Here is a 16,748-nt window from a genome sequence, read left to right on the forward strand (position 1 = left end):
TTATTCTGACATTTCACATTCTTAAAATAAAGTGGTGATCCTAACTGACCTAAGACAGGTAATTTTTACTAGGATTAAATGTGAGGAATTGTGAAAAACTGAGTATAAATGTATTTGGCTAAAGTGTATGTGAACTTCCGACTTCAACTGTAAATTCTAGGCGGTGTCAGACGAAAGCCCCAAAAATTGTCTAAAGACTCCAGTCACCACGTCATAGACGGTTTTCTCTGCTACCTCACCGCAAGCGGTACCAGAGCGCCATATCTAGGACCCAAAGGCTCTTTTAACAGCTTCTACCCCCAAGCCATAAGACTGCTGAACTATTTTTCAAATGCAAACCGGACTATTGACATTGACGCCCCCCCCATTTGTTTTTTTACACTGCTGCTACTCGTTGTTTATTATCTATGCAGTCACTTCACCACTACCTACATGTATAAATTATCTCGACTAACATGTACTTCCACACATTGACTCGGTACCGGTGTTGTGCCGAAAATCTCCCCATGACAGAATCCCCCCCCTTTCGCGTTCTTCATTTCTGAAACTTGCTTGCTAGTTGAAATTTCTGCTCTGCACTCTGTTGTCAGTTTAGCCTACATTTCACTGATTTTAGTAGCATAAAGTATTTTTGTCTGCAGTTTTCGGTTTGGTTATTTGTTTCAAGTGTTCAAGTTATTTGTTTTAACCGACACCTTCAACCCGCATCTGCCCATGTTCGCCCAAATCCGGTGATTTGTATTAGTCTATAAATAAATCTCTTTGCCAAAATTCGTCATCTCCCCCATGTTTTATTCGACTAGTATTTTTTAAAGTGTAAGGATAATAATTCAGCCATAGTTGTTCTGAAATGTTTATTGCTTGCCAACATTGTATTCCCTCCTTTATGTTTAATATAACACACACGTTCATTATTCATTTTGGTTCTTCCTCTATGTTTAATATAACACACCTACATTCACTATTCATTTCGGTTGTAGTGTGCTCTATAGAAAGTATTTGACTGATGTGTGCCACAGAAAGTATTTGACTTTTGCCACAAAATGAAGGAAATTAGAAGGGGTGGGGAGAATTCTGGCACAACACCGGTACCCCCTGTATATAGCCTCGTTATGTTATTTTGTGTTACTTTTTATTATTTTGTACTTTCGTTTATTTGGTAAATATTTTCTTAACTATTTCTTCAACTGCACTGTTGGTTAATTAAGGGCTTGTAAAGTAAGCATTTCACGGATAGGTCTGACAAATACAGTTTGGTTTGATTTGAACTCTGGTATCTTTTTAAATGATGAGCCAACAGCTTTCTTGTACTTTTATTCCCATGACTAGTTTTCTCGTGTCTCTCTCTTCTCCCTCTGCAGCAGACGTGGTGAGCAATATATTTGGAACATTGAATCGCAATAAAATCGCAGTATCCAATCACAATACATATAGAACCTTGAGAATAACAATACATATAGAACCTTGAGAATCACAATACATATAGAACCTTGAGAATCACAATACATATAGAACCTTGAGAATCACAATACATATAGAACCTTGAGAATCACAATACATATAGAACCTTGAGAATAACAATACATATAGAACCTTGAGATTCACATTACATATAGAACCTTGAGATTCACAATACATATAGAACCTTGAGAATAACAATACATATAGAACCTTGAGAATCACATTACATATAGAACCTTGAGAATCACAATACATATAGAACCTTGAGAATCACAATACATATCGTGTCGACACCTAAGTATCATGATAATATCATATTGTGAGGTCCCTGGCAATTCCCAGCCCTAACAGGTGTGTTTGCATATTAGATCGACAATGGCACAATTGTGAGCCCTAGTTTTGAACAGACCACGATCGTATTCACTAGACACCAAACGGACGAATACGCACCAAAACAATTTAGGGACTAACTGAACATGTCCAATAACAAACTCTAGTTTTCGTTGGATAAGAGCGTCTGCTAAATGACTTAAATGTAAATGTAAATGTTGCAAAACGTTTTCATTGTAAACATGTTTACAGTTTACTACGGTAAACACTAAATAAGACCCTGTGTTCAAAAACTACACTGCTCAAAAAAATAAAGGGAACACTAAAATAACACATCCTAGATCTGAATGAATGAAATATTTGTATTAAATACTTTTTTCTTATATAGTTGAATGTGCTGACAACAAAATCACACAAAAAGTATCAATGGAGATCAAATGTATCAACCCATGGAGGTCTGGATTTGGAGTCACACTCAAAATTAAAGTGGAAAACCACACTACAGGCTGATCCAACTTTGATGTAATGTCCTTAAAACAAGTCAAAGTGAGTCTCAGTAGTGTGTGTGGCCTCCACGTGCCTGTATGACCTCCCTACAACGCCTGGGCATGCTCCTGATGAGGCGGCGGATGGTCTCCTGAGGGATCTCCTCCCAGACCTGGACTAAAGCATCCGCCAACTCCTGGACAGTCTGGTGGATGGAGCGAGACATGATGTCCCAGATGTGCTCAATTGGATTCAGGTCTGGGGAACGGGCGGGCCAGTCCATAGCATCAATGCCTTCCTCTTGCAGGAACTGCTGACACACTCCAGCCACATGAGGTCTAGCGTTGTCTTGCATTAGGAGAAACCCAGGGCCAACCGCACCAGCATATGGTCTCACAAGGGGTCTGAGTATCTCATCTCGGTACCTAATGGCAGTCAGGCTACCTCTGGCGAGCACATGGAGGGCTGTGTGGCCCACCAAAGAAATGCCACCCCACACCATGACTGACCCACCGCCAAACCGGTCATGCTGGAGGATGTTGCAGGCAGCAGAACGTTCTCCACGGCGTCTACAGACTGTCACGTCTGTCAAATGTGCTCAGTGTGAACCTGCTGTCATCTGTGAAGAGCACAGGGCGCCAGTGGCGAATTTGCCAATCTTGGTGTTCTCTGGCAAATGCCAAACGTCCTGCACGGTGTTGGGCTGTAAGCACAACCCCCACCTGTGGATGTCGGGCCCTCATAACACCCTCATGGAGTCTGTTTCTGACCGTTTGAGCAGACACATGCACATTTGTGGCCTCCTGGAGGTCATTTTGCAGGGCTCTGGCAGTGCTCCTCCTGCTCCTCCTTGCACAAAGGCGGAGGTAGTGGTCCTGCTGCTGGGTTGTTGCCCTCCTACGGCTTCCTCCACATCTCCTGATGTACTGGCCTGTCTCCTGGTAGCGCCTCCATGCTCTGGACACTACGCTGACAGACACAGCAAACCTTCTTGCCACAGCTCGCATTGATGTGCCATCCTGGATGAGCTGCACTACCTGAGCCACTTGTGTGGGTTGTAGACTCCGTCTCATGCTACCACTAGAGTGAAAGCACCGCCAGCATTCAAAAGTGACCAAAACATCAGCCAGGAAGCATAGGAACTGAGAAGTGGTCTGTGGTCACCACCTGCAGAACCACTCCTTTATTGGGGGTGTCTTGCTAAATGCCTATAATTTCCACCTGTTGTCTATTCCATTTGCACAACAGCATGTGAAATTTATTGTCAATCAGTGTTGCTTCCTAAGTGGACAGTTTGATTTCACAGAAGTGTGATTGACTTGGAGTTACATTGTGTTGTTTAAGTGTTCCCTTTATTTTTTTGAGCAGTGTATTTTAAATCATTACAAATACGTCAGCTGTGCTTGATTGATTGAGCTTGCCCCAAACATGCACTGCACACCCTGCCAACACCTGACACAGGCTTCAAATATTATTTGAACGCAGGTTAAAGATTATTTGAATTAATTAATCGTTTTTAAGCCTTTTACAAACAAATATTGAAAAACACTGAGCACTTTTTTTGTTTTAATATTTAATAATTTACAGACATTTAATACACTTTAACAAAAATCTACGTGATTCAATCTGCATTTTATTACTTTAAAAAGTAATTATGTTTTAAATTTTGTGAATGTGTTGAAATACAATTTTGGATATACACTGAGTGCACTAAGAACTCCTGATCCTACCATGGCAGACTGACCAGGTGAAAGCCATGATCCCTTTTTGATGTCACTTGTTAAACACTTCAATCAGTGTAGATGAAGGGGAGGAGACAGGTTAAATGATTTTTAAGCCTCGAGAAAATTGAGACATGGATTGTGTATCTGTGCCATTCAGAGTGAATGAGCAAGACAATACATTTAAGGGCCTTTGAACAGGGTATGGTAGTAGGTGCAACACTGCTGGGTTTATCATTGTCAACATATTCCTGTGTGTATCAAGAATGGTCAACCACCCAAAGGACATCCAGCCAACTTGACACAACTGTTGAGTCAACATGGGCCAGAATCCCTGTGGAACGCTTTCGACACCTTGAAAAGTCCATGCCCTGATGAATTGAGGCTGTTCTGAATGCAAATATAATATTAGGAAGGTGTTCTTAATTTTTTGTACACTCAGTGTATACCAAAATACCACACAGACTATGTATTGACCCTTTTATTTTTTCAATGACTCAATGCACACTCACAGGATTACACACACACACACACACACACACACACACACACACACACACACACACACACACACACACACACACACACACACACACACACACACACACACACACACACACACACACACACACACACACACACACACACACACACACACACACACACACACACACACACACACACAAAATACATGCACATGCAATCATAATTTACACTGCTGCCACTGTTTATCATATATCCTGATTCCTAGTTACCTTACTCTTATGCATGTCAACCCAGGCAGGGTAGCCTAGTGGTTAGAGCGTTGGACTAGTAACCGAAAGGTTGCAAGTTCGAATCCCCGAGCTGACAAGGTACAAATCTGTCGTTCTGCCCCTGAACAGGCAGTTAACCCACTGTTCCTAGGCCGTCATTGAAAATAAGAATTTGTTCTTAACTGACTTGCCTAGTAAAATAAAGGTACATTTTTTTTATAAAAAATAAATAAAATGTCCATTATCCATGCACATCCCTGCACATTGTAAAAATGTCACTGACCCGAGAACTGACCCTGTATGTAACTTACTTATTTTCTGGTGCTCTTCTTGTTTCTATTTCGCATGTCTTTTTGTTCTACTTTATTTTATAATACTATTGTGGGGAAAGAGCTTACAAGAATGGCATTTCACAATACTTGTGCACATGACAATAATACTTGAAACTTGAAAAATAGTGATATTTTAATGATTAGAACAACAGTACAGTTACATTCACCATGTTGTTTTATAAATACAAAAATACGCATTTAGTCATAAAAAAACATAGCTAGAGATGTAGTTTCTCTCAATCTCGTTTTGCAATGGCATGATATCTCCACCACTAGTTTGAAGTTGGAGAGGGGCCGCTCTCTCTGTCTCTCTCTTTCACACATGCACACAGCAGGCACACACACAAAGTCCTATTGAAACGGGAGGAAGATGAGGTTGTGCAAAACCTACAACCACAGCGCACCAACAGATGGTGCTAGAGAGTCATCCCATCTCCAAAGTCACAGATATGATGACATCTAATTTAAATAGAATCATTTACAGAACGGAAGGTCGGAGTGATAAAGTCTTTCATGTCTCAGTGGTGACCTTGAAACGAATGACAACTGGGGTCATAGAGTCCTTGTTGTAGTGCATAGAGAGGCATCTTCGCCGTCTGCATGGTGACCGCACACACACACACACACACACACACACACACACACACACACACACACACACACACACACACACACACACACACGTCACCGGGACTTTCAATGATATTCAAAGGACATGTTTTTAGCTGCAAAGGGCCTTCCCATTGTCCCAATGCTCTTCCCAAAGTCCCCGGAAGATTGTTGAACCACAACTCAATCTCTGTATCCTGGCAGTACAGTGCAGCCTATGTGTTGAAGCTAAATCCATAGTGCCAAGGGCTCCTGTATAAACATATAGTATACTGTATGCAGTCCACAGAGCAAGGCTCAAACATCAACCATCAGACCCAGACACAGGCCTAATAGGCTCATTGCATACGTCATCCATATGACCAGACTGCCAGGCTTTATGTAGCCCATATGTCCATGACATGTAGCGTCAGAGGCGTGAATGAGAGGAGGCCAGCTCATAGAAGAGCACGTAGGCATCACTGCTGCGAACCTGGCTGGATGACATGGAGCTCACCCTGTAAGGACACAGAGAACAGGTGTGTGTTAATCAGAGCATTGTTATAGACATACAGACATACCCACATATATAGAAATAATCACTGAGTGTACAAAACATTAGGAACACCTGCTCTTTCCATGACATAGACTGACCAGGTGAATCCAGGTGAAAGCTATGATCCCTTATTGAATACACCTGTTAAATCCACTTAAAATCAGCATAGATAAAGGGGAGGAGACAAGTTAAACAACGATTGTTAAGCCTGGAGACAATTGAGACATGGATTGTGTATTTGTGCTATTCAGAGGGTGAATGGGCAAGACAACATATTTAAGTGCCTTTGAACAGGGTATGGTAGTAGGTGCCAGGCACACTGGTTTGTGTGTCAGGAACTGCAATGCTGCTGGGTATTTCATGCTCAACAGTTTCCACTTGTGTATCAAGATGTGTCCATCACCCAAAGGACACCCAACCAACTTGACACAACTGTGGGAAGCAGTGGAGTCAACATGGGCCAGCATTCCTGTGGAACGCTTTTGACACCTTGCGTATAGAGGCTGTTCTGAGGGCAAAAGGGGGTCCAACTCAATATCAGGAAAGTGTTCGTAATGTTTTGTATACTCAGCTTAGTGATATACACACATAGAGACAAGCAAACAGAAAACAAACAAACAGAAAACAGAGCCATTAACTCTGATATAGTAGCAAACTACTCCTAGTGGTATTATGAGGATGTATATGACATCATGGTATCATTACATACCTGGAGTCATTGTAGCTGTACCACTCCCCGAGGGCTGGGTTCCTGCAGTAGGCTGTGTAGTGGCCACCCAGCGTATTCCCAGAGTGGTTGGACACGGCATAGAGATTATACACTGTATTTACTACACAGAGAGAGAGAGAGAGAGGGAGACAGAGAGAGAGATAGAGAGACAAAGATGAGTGTTATGTCATTGACATCACCAATGCATTCAGTTTCAACAGTCCCCTAACATCATTGAAAAACAATGTCTGTTTTAAGCCTGATTTATAAAGAGGATGGGTTATCTAGACTGTACACAAAGCAAGGATGGGCTCCTGTATAAAGATATAGTATACTGTATGCAGTCCACAGAGCAAGGCTCAAACATCAACCATCAGACACAGGCCTAATAGGCTCATTGCATATGTCATCCATATCCAGACTGCCAGGCTTTATGTAGCCCATATGTCCATGACATGTAGCAGGAGCCCACAAAGCAAGTCAGTTCAACTGGGCGGTAGTGTGTGTGTGCGTCCTGAGTTCAATGAAGCCAGATGATCCAGTTAGTACTTATATCAGGCCAGTCAATAAACGTCATATCTGTACAAGACTCTTCAGAAATGGCCCTGAAAGCACTTCTAAAAAGAAAACCAATACAATATCAAAGTATCAGGAGACAGAGTGCTTGTTTGTTGAGTGTGTGTGTGTACTACTTACTGCTGTTCTCAGAGCAAAATTCTCTCATGTCCAACTCTTTGAGGGGAAGTTGACGTAGGTGGAGAGCTTACTAGTTCGAACACGGTTCTCTGAGAAGCGCTTGAGGTCTGGGACAGGGGCTCGGTCAAGGACAAGCACATGGACAGCTGAAGCATAGAGCTACTGAATGCATAGTGGCATAAATGGCTACTGATAGCATAGTAGTATAGCTATTGATAGCATAGATATCGGTAGCATAGTAGCATAGCTACTGATAGCATAGTAGTATAGCTATTGATAGCATAGATATCGGTAGCATAGTAGCATAGCTATTGATAGCATAGTACCATATCTAGATATTGATATATATTGATAGTGTTGTAGCATTGCTATAATGCAATTCTCTACCTGGCTTTCATAGGGCAGCTGACTACATAGGTTAACCCCAGAAACCAGAACCATAAACTTTTAATACACTTTTTGAAATATATAAAATTTCAACGACTTTGGCTCCAAAGTTCCTTGAAAATGACAGTTCATTCTAGCTATGTATCTGGTTGTAGTGTTATTGCTACTCTTCTATCAAATCAAATCAAATGTATTTATATAGCCCTTCGTACATCAGCTGATATCTCAAAGTGCTGTACAGAAACCCAGCCTAAAACCCCAAACAGCAAGCAATGCAGTATAACCTTACTACTATAACGTTATACAACAACAACTATTACTAAAACTATTACCACAACAACTATTACTATTAGTAAAACTATTACTACTGCACTTATTACTACTAGATTGGAAGTAACTTAATTGTTTGGGGAACCAATGATGGGGACACTAATATGAAGTAATGGAAAGGATACGAAGCACAAGGATTTGAGGGAACTTCTGGATGGTGAACTTCTTAGTGCATTTCCGCCTGGTTTTACACCTGTAGCATGTCTGGAGGAGGATGTATTTGGAAATTAACTTAGAAAGAATTTGAAACATTAAAATACACTGACTCAAATACACACCCATGAGTTTAAACCAGTTATTTGAAAATAGTATTTGAAAATTTTCTTAAATAAAATTTGGTCGACTATTTGGTTTTTAAAAATAAGCATTCAAATACTCAAATAAAATTACTTGTTGGGCTGTGCATTTGAAAATACTCAAATACACAGGAAAATTATTTTTAATACCAAACACTCAAATAACAGACAGACACAGACACACACCATAGCAATAGTCCCTTACCGGTTTCTCATCTCCATCCAGTACGTCTTCTTTAGTGAAGAGTCGCATGCAGTCTGTCAGACTCACCTCCCCTGAACCTTTCTGTGGACACAAACACCCTCAGTTAGGCACAGCTTTTTCACTGTGTGTGTGTGCCTGCATGTGAGTGTGTGTGTGAGTGTGTACACTGACCTTAGCGATGGGTAGTGACAAGTCCCAGAATGGATCGAACACAGTGGAGCAGTAACCACACTCACTGCAGGTCAGAGAGCTCTTCAGCTGGCCCACAAACAGATCTATACAGAGAAACAGATACACTATTACACACAATGAAAATCACACTTGTAATATACACACTTGTTCTCAGTCACTCAGACACTTACCAACCACTTTGCTGTCCTCTCTCTCTAGATATTTGTTCCACATTCTCTTCCCTTTCTCATTGTCACTGTGGAGGAGACAAACACAGATCACACATCAGTTTACATTCAAACAAGCTCCTCTAGAACAGACACACTCCTCTCCAATACAGATCCCAGGGGACTTTAATCTGAGGTACCAAGGTCTTGTTAAAAAAACAACAACTATAAAACATGACTCATTACAAAGGCAGTTAACAGCCTGAATATCATGAGGCATGTCTAGGCATGTCTAATCCTAGGAGAACATGTCAAGGTCATGTTCATGAGGCACCAAGCAGAAGAAAACAGACTAAGAAATGCTAATTGTCGTTTTCTGTTTCAAAACGATTCAAACTAATTAACATGCTCCTGGGTTGGTGCTACGGGAGGTGAGACTTACGGCAAGTGGTCAATGTCCTCGGACGGGAGCCTGGGCCGCACTGTGACCCTGTTGACCTCGTTGTGGAGGCCGTCCAATAGGAAATGCAAGAACTCCTGAGCATCCTGCTGACTGGAGGGGAGAGAGAGAGAGAGAGAGAGAGAGAGAGAGAGAGAGAGAGATTTTTTAAATTGTTTTTCACTTTATATATTCACTTTATATATTATCTACCTCACTTGCTTTGGCAATGTTAACACATGTTTCCCATGCCAATAAAGCCCTTGAATTGAATTGAAATTGAATTGAGAGAGAGAGATGGGGGGAGAGAGAGAGAGATGTTTACTTTCAAAGGCTTATTATTTCAACCACAGCCACAAAATGAGAAATGAATATAAAAGATGTGTCTACATTAATCCCTTATGGAGAGAGAGAGCGAGAGAGAGGGGCGAGAAAGTACGATGACATTTTTAATAGTTAAGAAAGTTCACATTAAATGAACTCGCTTTCTCCCAGCACACTTATGGCCATAGAAATAGAATTACTAGATCAGACCAAAGCCCTTTTCTGAATAGACTTACTTGTATCCCACAAATTTGGGAGCATATCTCTGGATCTGGGTCTTGAAGTCTGAGGGACTGATTGCCTCGCTGCTGACTGACGTCCATAGGGTCTGAGTGAGTTTGGCAAACTCTGTTAGAGAAAGACAGAGGGATAGAGAGGGAGAGAGAGAGAGAGAGACAGAGAGAGAGAGAGAGAGAGAGAGAGAGAGAGACAGAGAGAGAGAGAGACAGAGACAGAGCGTGGCAGAGACAGAGCGTGGCAGAGACAGAGACAGAGAGAGAGAGGAAAGAAAATGAGACCACTTTTAGTCATTGTACTGTTAAGCAGAGGTCACATTGCAGGGGAGAGGAGCCATGTGAAGAATATCAATCAGGTAGTAGACAGAACTACTGTTACTGTTCACCATCTCCAAACCCTGTTTGGGGATCAGTGCGTGTGTGTTTGTGTGTGTACATGCACAGAATAGCTCCTATATGTTTCAAATCAACTTAAGACACAATTTGTGTACGTTTTAAGCATACAGATTGTTACGAATTAGAGGTCAGTATTATAGTGACCCTTAGGTGGTTCTGTAAATAGTAAATATTCTTAGGATGATTATTATGTTGCATAAACATGATTAGTGCTTTTTTTTACACCATTTTGTCCTTTTCTTTTTTTCAGCACTGGTCCACTGTCAAATGTTCCAGAATTGGTCAGCTGGTAACATCCTTCTAATGTCATTCTAATAATGCATTATACCTGCAGGCTTAAGTAAAGTGCAACCAGTTGGAGCAGTAGTGTCTTACCCTCCATGAGAGCAGCCTTGGCTCTGCAGTTGTTGTTGAGTTCGGTGCGGTGTGTGTTCCTCAGACAGTAGTCCCTCAGGTCAGGAGTGTTGCTCAGACACTGCAGGATCGAGTTCATGAAACACTACACCAGAAAATAGTAGGTGAGAGAAGGGGGAGACAGAGAGAGAGAAAAAGGAGAGAATATTTATTAAGACTAGAAGTGCACACTTTTCAGTGACAGGGATAGATATTCCAAAGAGTGGACATCAGATCTGCTACAAACCAGACATAAGCACAGTGTAAAAACAGACTTGTGTTAGTGGCGGATGTAATGGTTTACTCACTGTGTTGCCGAGGTTTCTCAGTCCCACTAGGCCTTGAGGACTCTTGGAGTTCTGTTGAGACAAAGACAAGGAGACACAGGTTAGAGCAAGGCAGAAATCCCTCTTCACTCAGTCCCTGATACATGTCAACTTAAAGGGACACAGGTCCAAACACATACCATTGTATTGCCTGCGCTACAGATGGCTATATCGGTCCACTAATACAGGACTTGTAAAGGACCAGTGCACTACTTTTGTGAAAAATCAAATGTTCAACAACAAACAAACAAATTGCCATGCTACAGACTGCATTTTTTTTTTTAAATAAATGTTTTTATGAATATATATATTTTTATTCCCCATTTATCAGGGGGTGCTGCAGCACCCTCAGCACCCCTACTTCCCGTGGCTCTGGTTGGATGTTCACTGGAGTGGTGTGACCTTGTCTGAAGGGTTTTTGATGGTCAGAGTGTATCGTTGCCTTAAGGTCAGAGTACACCACACATGGTAGCTACGTCATGAGTGGTGTGCTTTGTGTCGTTGTGAGACGTTGGGTGAGGGACACTGCTTGTCATGACCAAAACACAAATAACCACCATCTGTGGCTCAACAACTGAAAGAACAAAACCTATCAGGCCTGCATTAGAACCAGGGCAAAGATCAATTATATCCTGATCTCTTCCATATTGCTATTGTTTTTCAGGACAGATACTAATAGCAATACTATGGTAATACTATGGTATTGTTTGTCATATTTTATCATCTCAACAAATGCCATTTAGTAAAATCATGTGGTTTTCATTATCGGACTCCCATATTTTTTCCAACACACATTCAAAGAAGGGAATGTGAGCAAAACCGAACCTCATTTACCACAATTTGTTGGTGACCTCTAAAACATAATTTTGACACACAAATGTATCATATTTTCTTAATATTTTATATCAGTCCTTATATAACTAAGCGTATCTTCCATTATAAGTAAATTAAGCAGTCATAACATAAATTAATGTATCATTTAAATTTTTTTTTTTTTTAAGTCTATGCAAATTCCAATACAAAATTTGTTTACTCTAATTAGGCAACTCAACAGGCTGGTTAAGATATTTCCGATGCATTATATATCAAAGTTTAAGTCACGCGAACATAAATTATTCATTTATGGCCTACACTGAGGCCAAATACATATATTCTGAAACAAAAAAATTCTGCTATTTTTTTCTTGGTGTTAAAGGGATAATGTGTTCATTTAGTATTGAATACTGGTTTAAACCAGTGCAGGGTTAAGCAGGTTTAATGGATAATACTGCTTTTCCAAGCTTACTGCTACATGTAACCTACTCTATACAGTGTCCCTGTAATACACCTTGCTGTACAGGGACATTTCTGGGGAACGGAACGTCTTGGAAGTTACATATTAATATTACACATGCATCTAGTGTTCTATGTAGGCTAGTCCAGATTAGGGTGGGGGGTTTGGTGACAGTGTAACATGTGGGGAGGGAAGCCACGCATCGGTACTGTACATCTGCTGACGAATGAAACACCTAAACTGGTATACGGCAGCCCCCACCTGACGCCACAGCTGACAGGACTGGGGTGGTATCACATGTACATGCAGGTACAAACACACACACAATAGTCAAGCACACACAGGCCTAAAAGCAGGTACACACACACACACACACACAGATAGTCAAGCAAGCACAGTCAGGCACATACAGGCCTAAAACAAACGTCCACACATGCCATAGACATGCACACTGTGAATTAAGTCTGAAACATGAGTCAGTGACTATTCCGTCCCAAACCAAACCACTCCACATACTGTACAGTACATAGCACCACAATGCCACTTCTCACAACCAGACAGGTACCAAATGCCTCATACTTCTCATAGTTCACTTTCCATTGTCAGCGCAGTGTAGGCCTTGTCTCTAGAGGTCAAACTCTCATTGAGCTGGAGTGTGAGTACTGAGTAGAGACTGCGCTGCTGCACATGGCCAATCAGAGGGTATGTCTGGGTTCACACTGCATTGTTAGCTCTGAAACAGAGCATATGGCTTGAGCAGCATGCACAGGCCAGTTCCTCACAACCTGGGTACAAATAGCACCGGAGCCAGGACACTGGGACACTAGTACAGTGATTACTGAGGAGAGGCCTGTGGAGAATGGGCTCTGTCGGCATGTGGCTCACTCGGGACATGGAGGTGGGTCCAACAATAAGGGCCCTGATTGGCTGACGGACAATGGAGGAAGTCATTCCATTGGGGAGGAAGTCATTCCATTGGTTGGCACAGATTGAAAGTATGAGAGTGGGGAGAACATTGTGTTCCAGCCTTACTGTGCAGGACTGGTCACAGGCAAACAACTTGTGACTGGGACACACATGCACACATCCAAACACACCTCGCTTCATACTGTAGCACCACCCAGCAGACACACTGTAGGCTGACTGTACAGCTCATACCAATGAGACCAAAACTGTGGTGGATAAAGCAGTGATAATGTATTACAACCATTGATGTTGTTGAAGCGGTGATAATGTTGTGTTACCGTTATTCAATGGTTATCGGTGACAGTCCTGACTGAGGAACATTCTGCTCTCCCCGTAAAGGACATCCATATATTTAGGCCCTCGGCCCATTCTGAGAATCCATGTGCCCTATCACCCACAGCGTACTGTACATCAGATAAGGTGAGACTTTCCTGGCGATAAAAGCTGATATTCCTTATCTTGGTGTTCGCTCAAACATCATTACACAATGTCACGCCCTAATTGTTAGTGTGACACAGGGCAAATAGTGCTAACAGTGTTCTTAATGTGTGTTGCGGTTATGCAACAATCAACAAATCAGGCTATCTTCACCCACAAGTGCTGACAGGGCTTTCCTCTATCAACCAGGGAACATTGTGATGTAAAACACTGCTCTTTATCAAGTGTATACTTTCAAGGACAAGCCATCACTGAGGGCAATGCTTATGAATGGTGGTTTGTTTGGTGTTTCATTGTGAGGTTTTGTGTTGAGAACTTGCCTGATAGAAGGAATGCTAAACAGGCAGCTATAAAGCACTGTGAGCCTTTGGTTTGTCCACTAGAGGCCATCCTGTCATTTACTCAGGGTTCATGTAAGGATTCCTGGGCCAATATTCTTAAAACGTCTCACAGTTGATCTCGGATCAGGTCCATGTAATCTAATTCATGATGATCTTAAAGTCAAAAACGGATCCTAAATCAGCAATTTTACAACCGCTGATGTTGATCTCCTGCCTGCTTATGTTGTGGCATATTATACAGGCCTTACCATTTATAATACATTTACATTTAGGCCTAGATATATTTAAAAAAATATATTTTTTCAAGAACGATTTCAGTGTTGTTTAAATAGGCAGTGCTACATCAGCTGATGTTTTTTCTTTAGGCCTAATTATTATCTCTACAATAGACTATAGTCTGCATGTCACATTGGAGGTAAAGGCACATATGAATCAGTATCCTCACAAATGTCCTGTACTGTAAAGCGTGGCCTACATTCAGGGCCAGAAAAGAACAGCTGGAGGTACGCCTAAATTATATGCATTATGGCCAGCAGGGAACACACTCCTCAGGGTAGAGAACGCTCATAGCAAAACTGCTGAAAGCCGGATTACGTAACCAAATCAACTGTGCGAGGTTACAGTACGAGTACGGTGACAAGCAGGCAGCTGGCTTGAGCGCTCCACGGTTTTCAAATGCCGGATGCCTTGAACACAATGTGAAAACTTTTCCTATTGGATTGAAACGATTCCTATACCGTCATACCCTATTTAGATCCACCTTAGTAAACAAAGCAACAACATAAATTACCTGAGCCTAAATTGGCCTGAGTATGGTTACATCATTCCACCACACATATTGTAATTATATTATATTATCACGGGTGTCGAAATCATTTGTAGGCCTGCCTATTCAACCTACAGGTGCATCACTTAAAATTACTTGACTTTAGCTTTGGAAAATCAATAACTATTAACGCCACGGAACCGACAAGATTCCAAGCTCCAACATGGAAGGAACAGTTTAAAAATCCTCAATCTCTAAAAGCAATTTCATAACACATTTAATCTGTTGCTCACAGATTATAAATGGCATTATTATGTAAGTACGTTTAGCTGCCAACATTATCCTTTACTGGGATTATTTTGGGGTGGGAATGTCTCCTGTAACTAAAACAAATCTATCCAAGTTATTGTCAATATCAAATCGGCCCATAATTGACTAAATCGACTGACAGTGTGATCGATTTGGCGTGCCCATACAATTTACGGCATGGGCACTCCACATCTGTAGTGCATGGACTACCTGAATATCCCTTTGCTTGCAGACCGAATAGGCACACTCACCTTGGCTTGATTGATAAGCAGACCCACAAATGTGGACATCAACAATGACCGCGACATTGGAGGACTCTTCCTGCGCAGGTCCGTCTTTAGGAAGGGGAAAGTGGATGCCGGTGACTCCTCGGGCACCGTCACGGTGTAAGACTGTCGCAGACTAGGCATGATGGCGGTGTAATAGCAGACTACAGACCTACAATCAATTTGCGGTGGCGATGGTTAAAAGTTGTTTACTGTGACTGAAACAGTAGTCCTGCGTGAGGTTGTTGATCTCCCCCCTATTTTTTTATATCTTTTTTCTGATTGAGATGACAAGGTTTTCAATTCGAATCCCTTGAAACACATAATTAGACATAAAACAGGCTCTGGTGATAAATAGTTGCGATGTGCAGTAAAAACAACAACAATATAGCAGACACCTTGTTCACTAGAATAACAGACCGCAACTCAATCTGGAAAATCACTCACTGCCTGCTGACTGAGACCGATTCGGTTTTATGTGATTCCACCTCTCCAAGTGTGGGTTGAAGAATAATCGAGTCGGTGTGCACTTTCGTTTTACTACAATGTGCACACGCCCCCTCAGACTCTCTAGACGTCACGAAGTGTCTCATGCTTGTTGAAAGCAGTGGTTGAGAGAGACGTCAAACTGCAGAGGACAAGACCTTCTCAACATTCACAGAGGACGATGATGAAATGGGAGAGGGGGTGGGGGAAGAAGGAGGAGGACTGAGGGGAGGGTAGGGGACAGGGTGGTGGAAAATAAGGTCCATATATGGAAAAGCACGATCTGTCTGTCTGTCTGTTTCTGTAGGCTATAGAACAATCTACCCATCCATCCATTTTAATACTTTGCCATACAGTGTTGGCTTCTTCCATCTTGACAGGTGAATTTAGCTTGACCACATAATGCCTAATAACAGTGTAATGACCGTATAAGTAAAACCGATATTACATAGTATGACAACATTATGTCATGCTTATGTCATTAAGTAAATCAAAAGTCAATAACATCCTACGTGTTGTTGCTTGTAAATTTAGCAAGCTAAAGCAACAATTGGTCTAGCCTCAAGCATTGCCATGTGATTCTCTAGTGAATGAATGAC

At 41.7% G+C, this 16,748-nt stretch overlaps 1 pseudogene; it reads right to left on the reverse strand.

Annotated features, from left to right (window-relative positions):
• Window positions 1-5,200: 5,200 nt before the first annotated feature.
• Window positions 5,201-16,254, reverse strand: LOC115136081 (ubiquitin carboxyl-terminal hydrolase 2-like; annotated as a pseudogene).
• Window positions 16,255-16,748: the final 494 nt, after the last annotated feature.

The sequence above is a fragment of the Oncorhynchus nerka genome, linkage group LG10, assembly GCF_034236695.1.
Source record: "Oncorhynchus nerka isolate Pitt River linkage group LG10, Oner_Uvic_2.0, whole genome shotgun sequence".
NCBI classification, from domain to species: Eukaryota; Metazoa; Chordata; class Actinopteri; order Salmoniformes; family Salmonidae; genus Oncorhynchus; species Oncorhynchus nerka.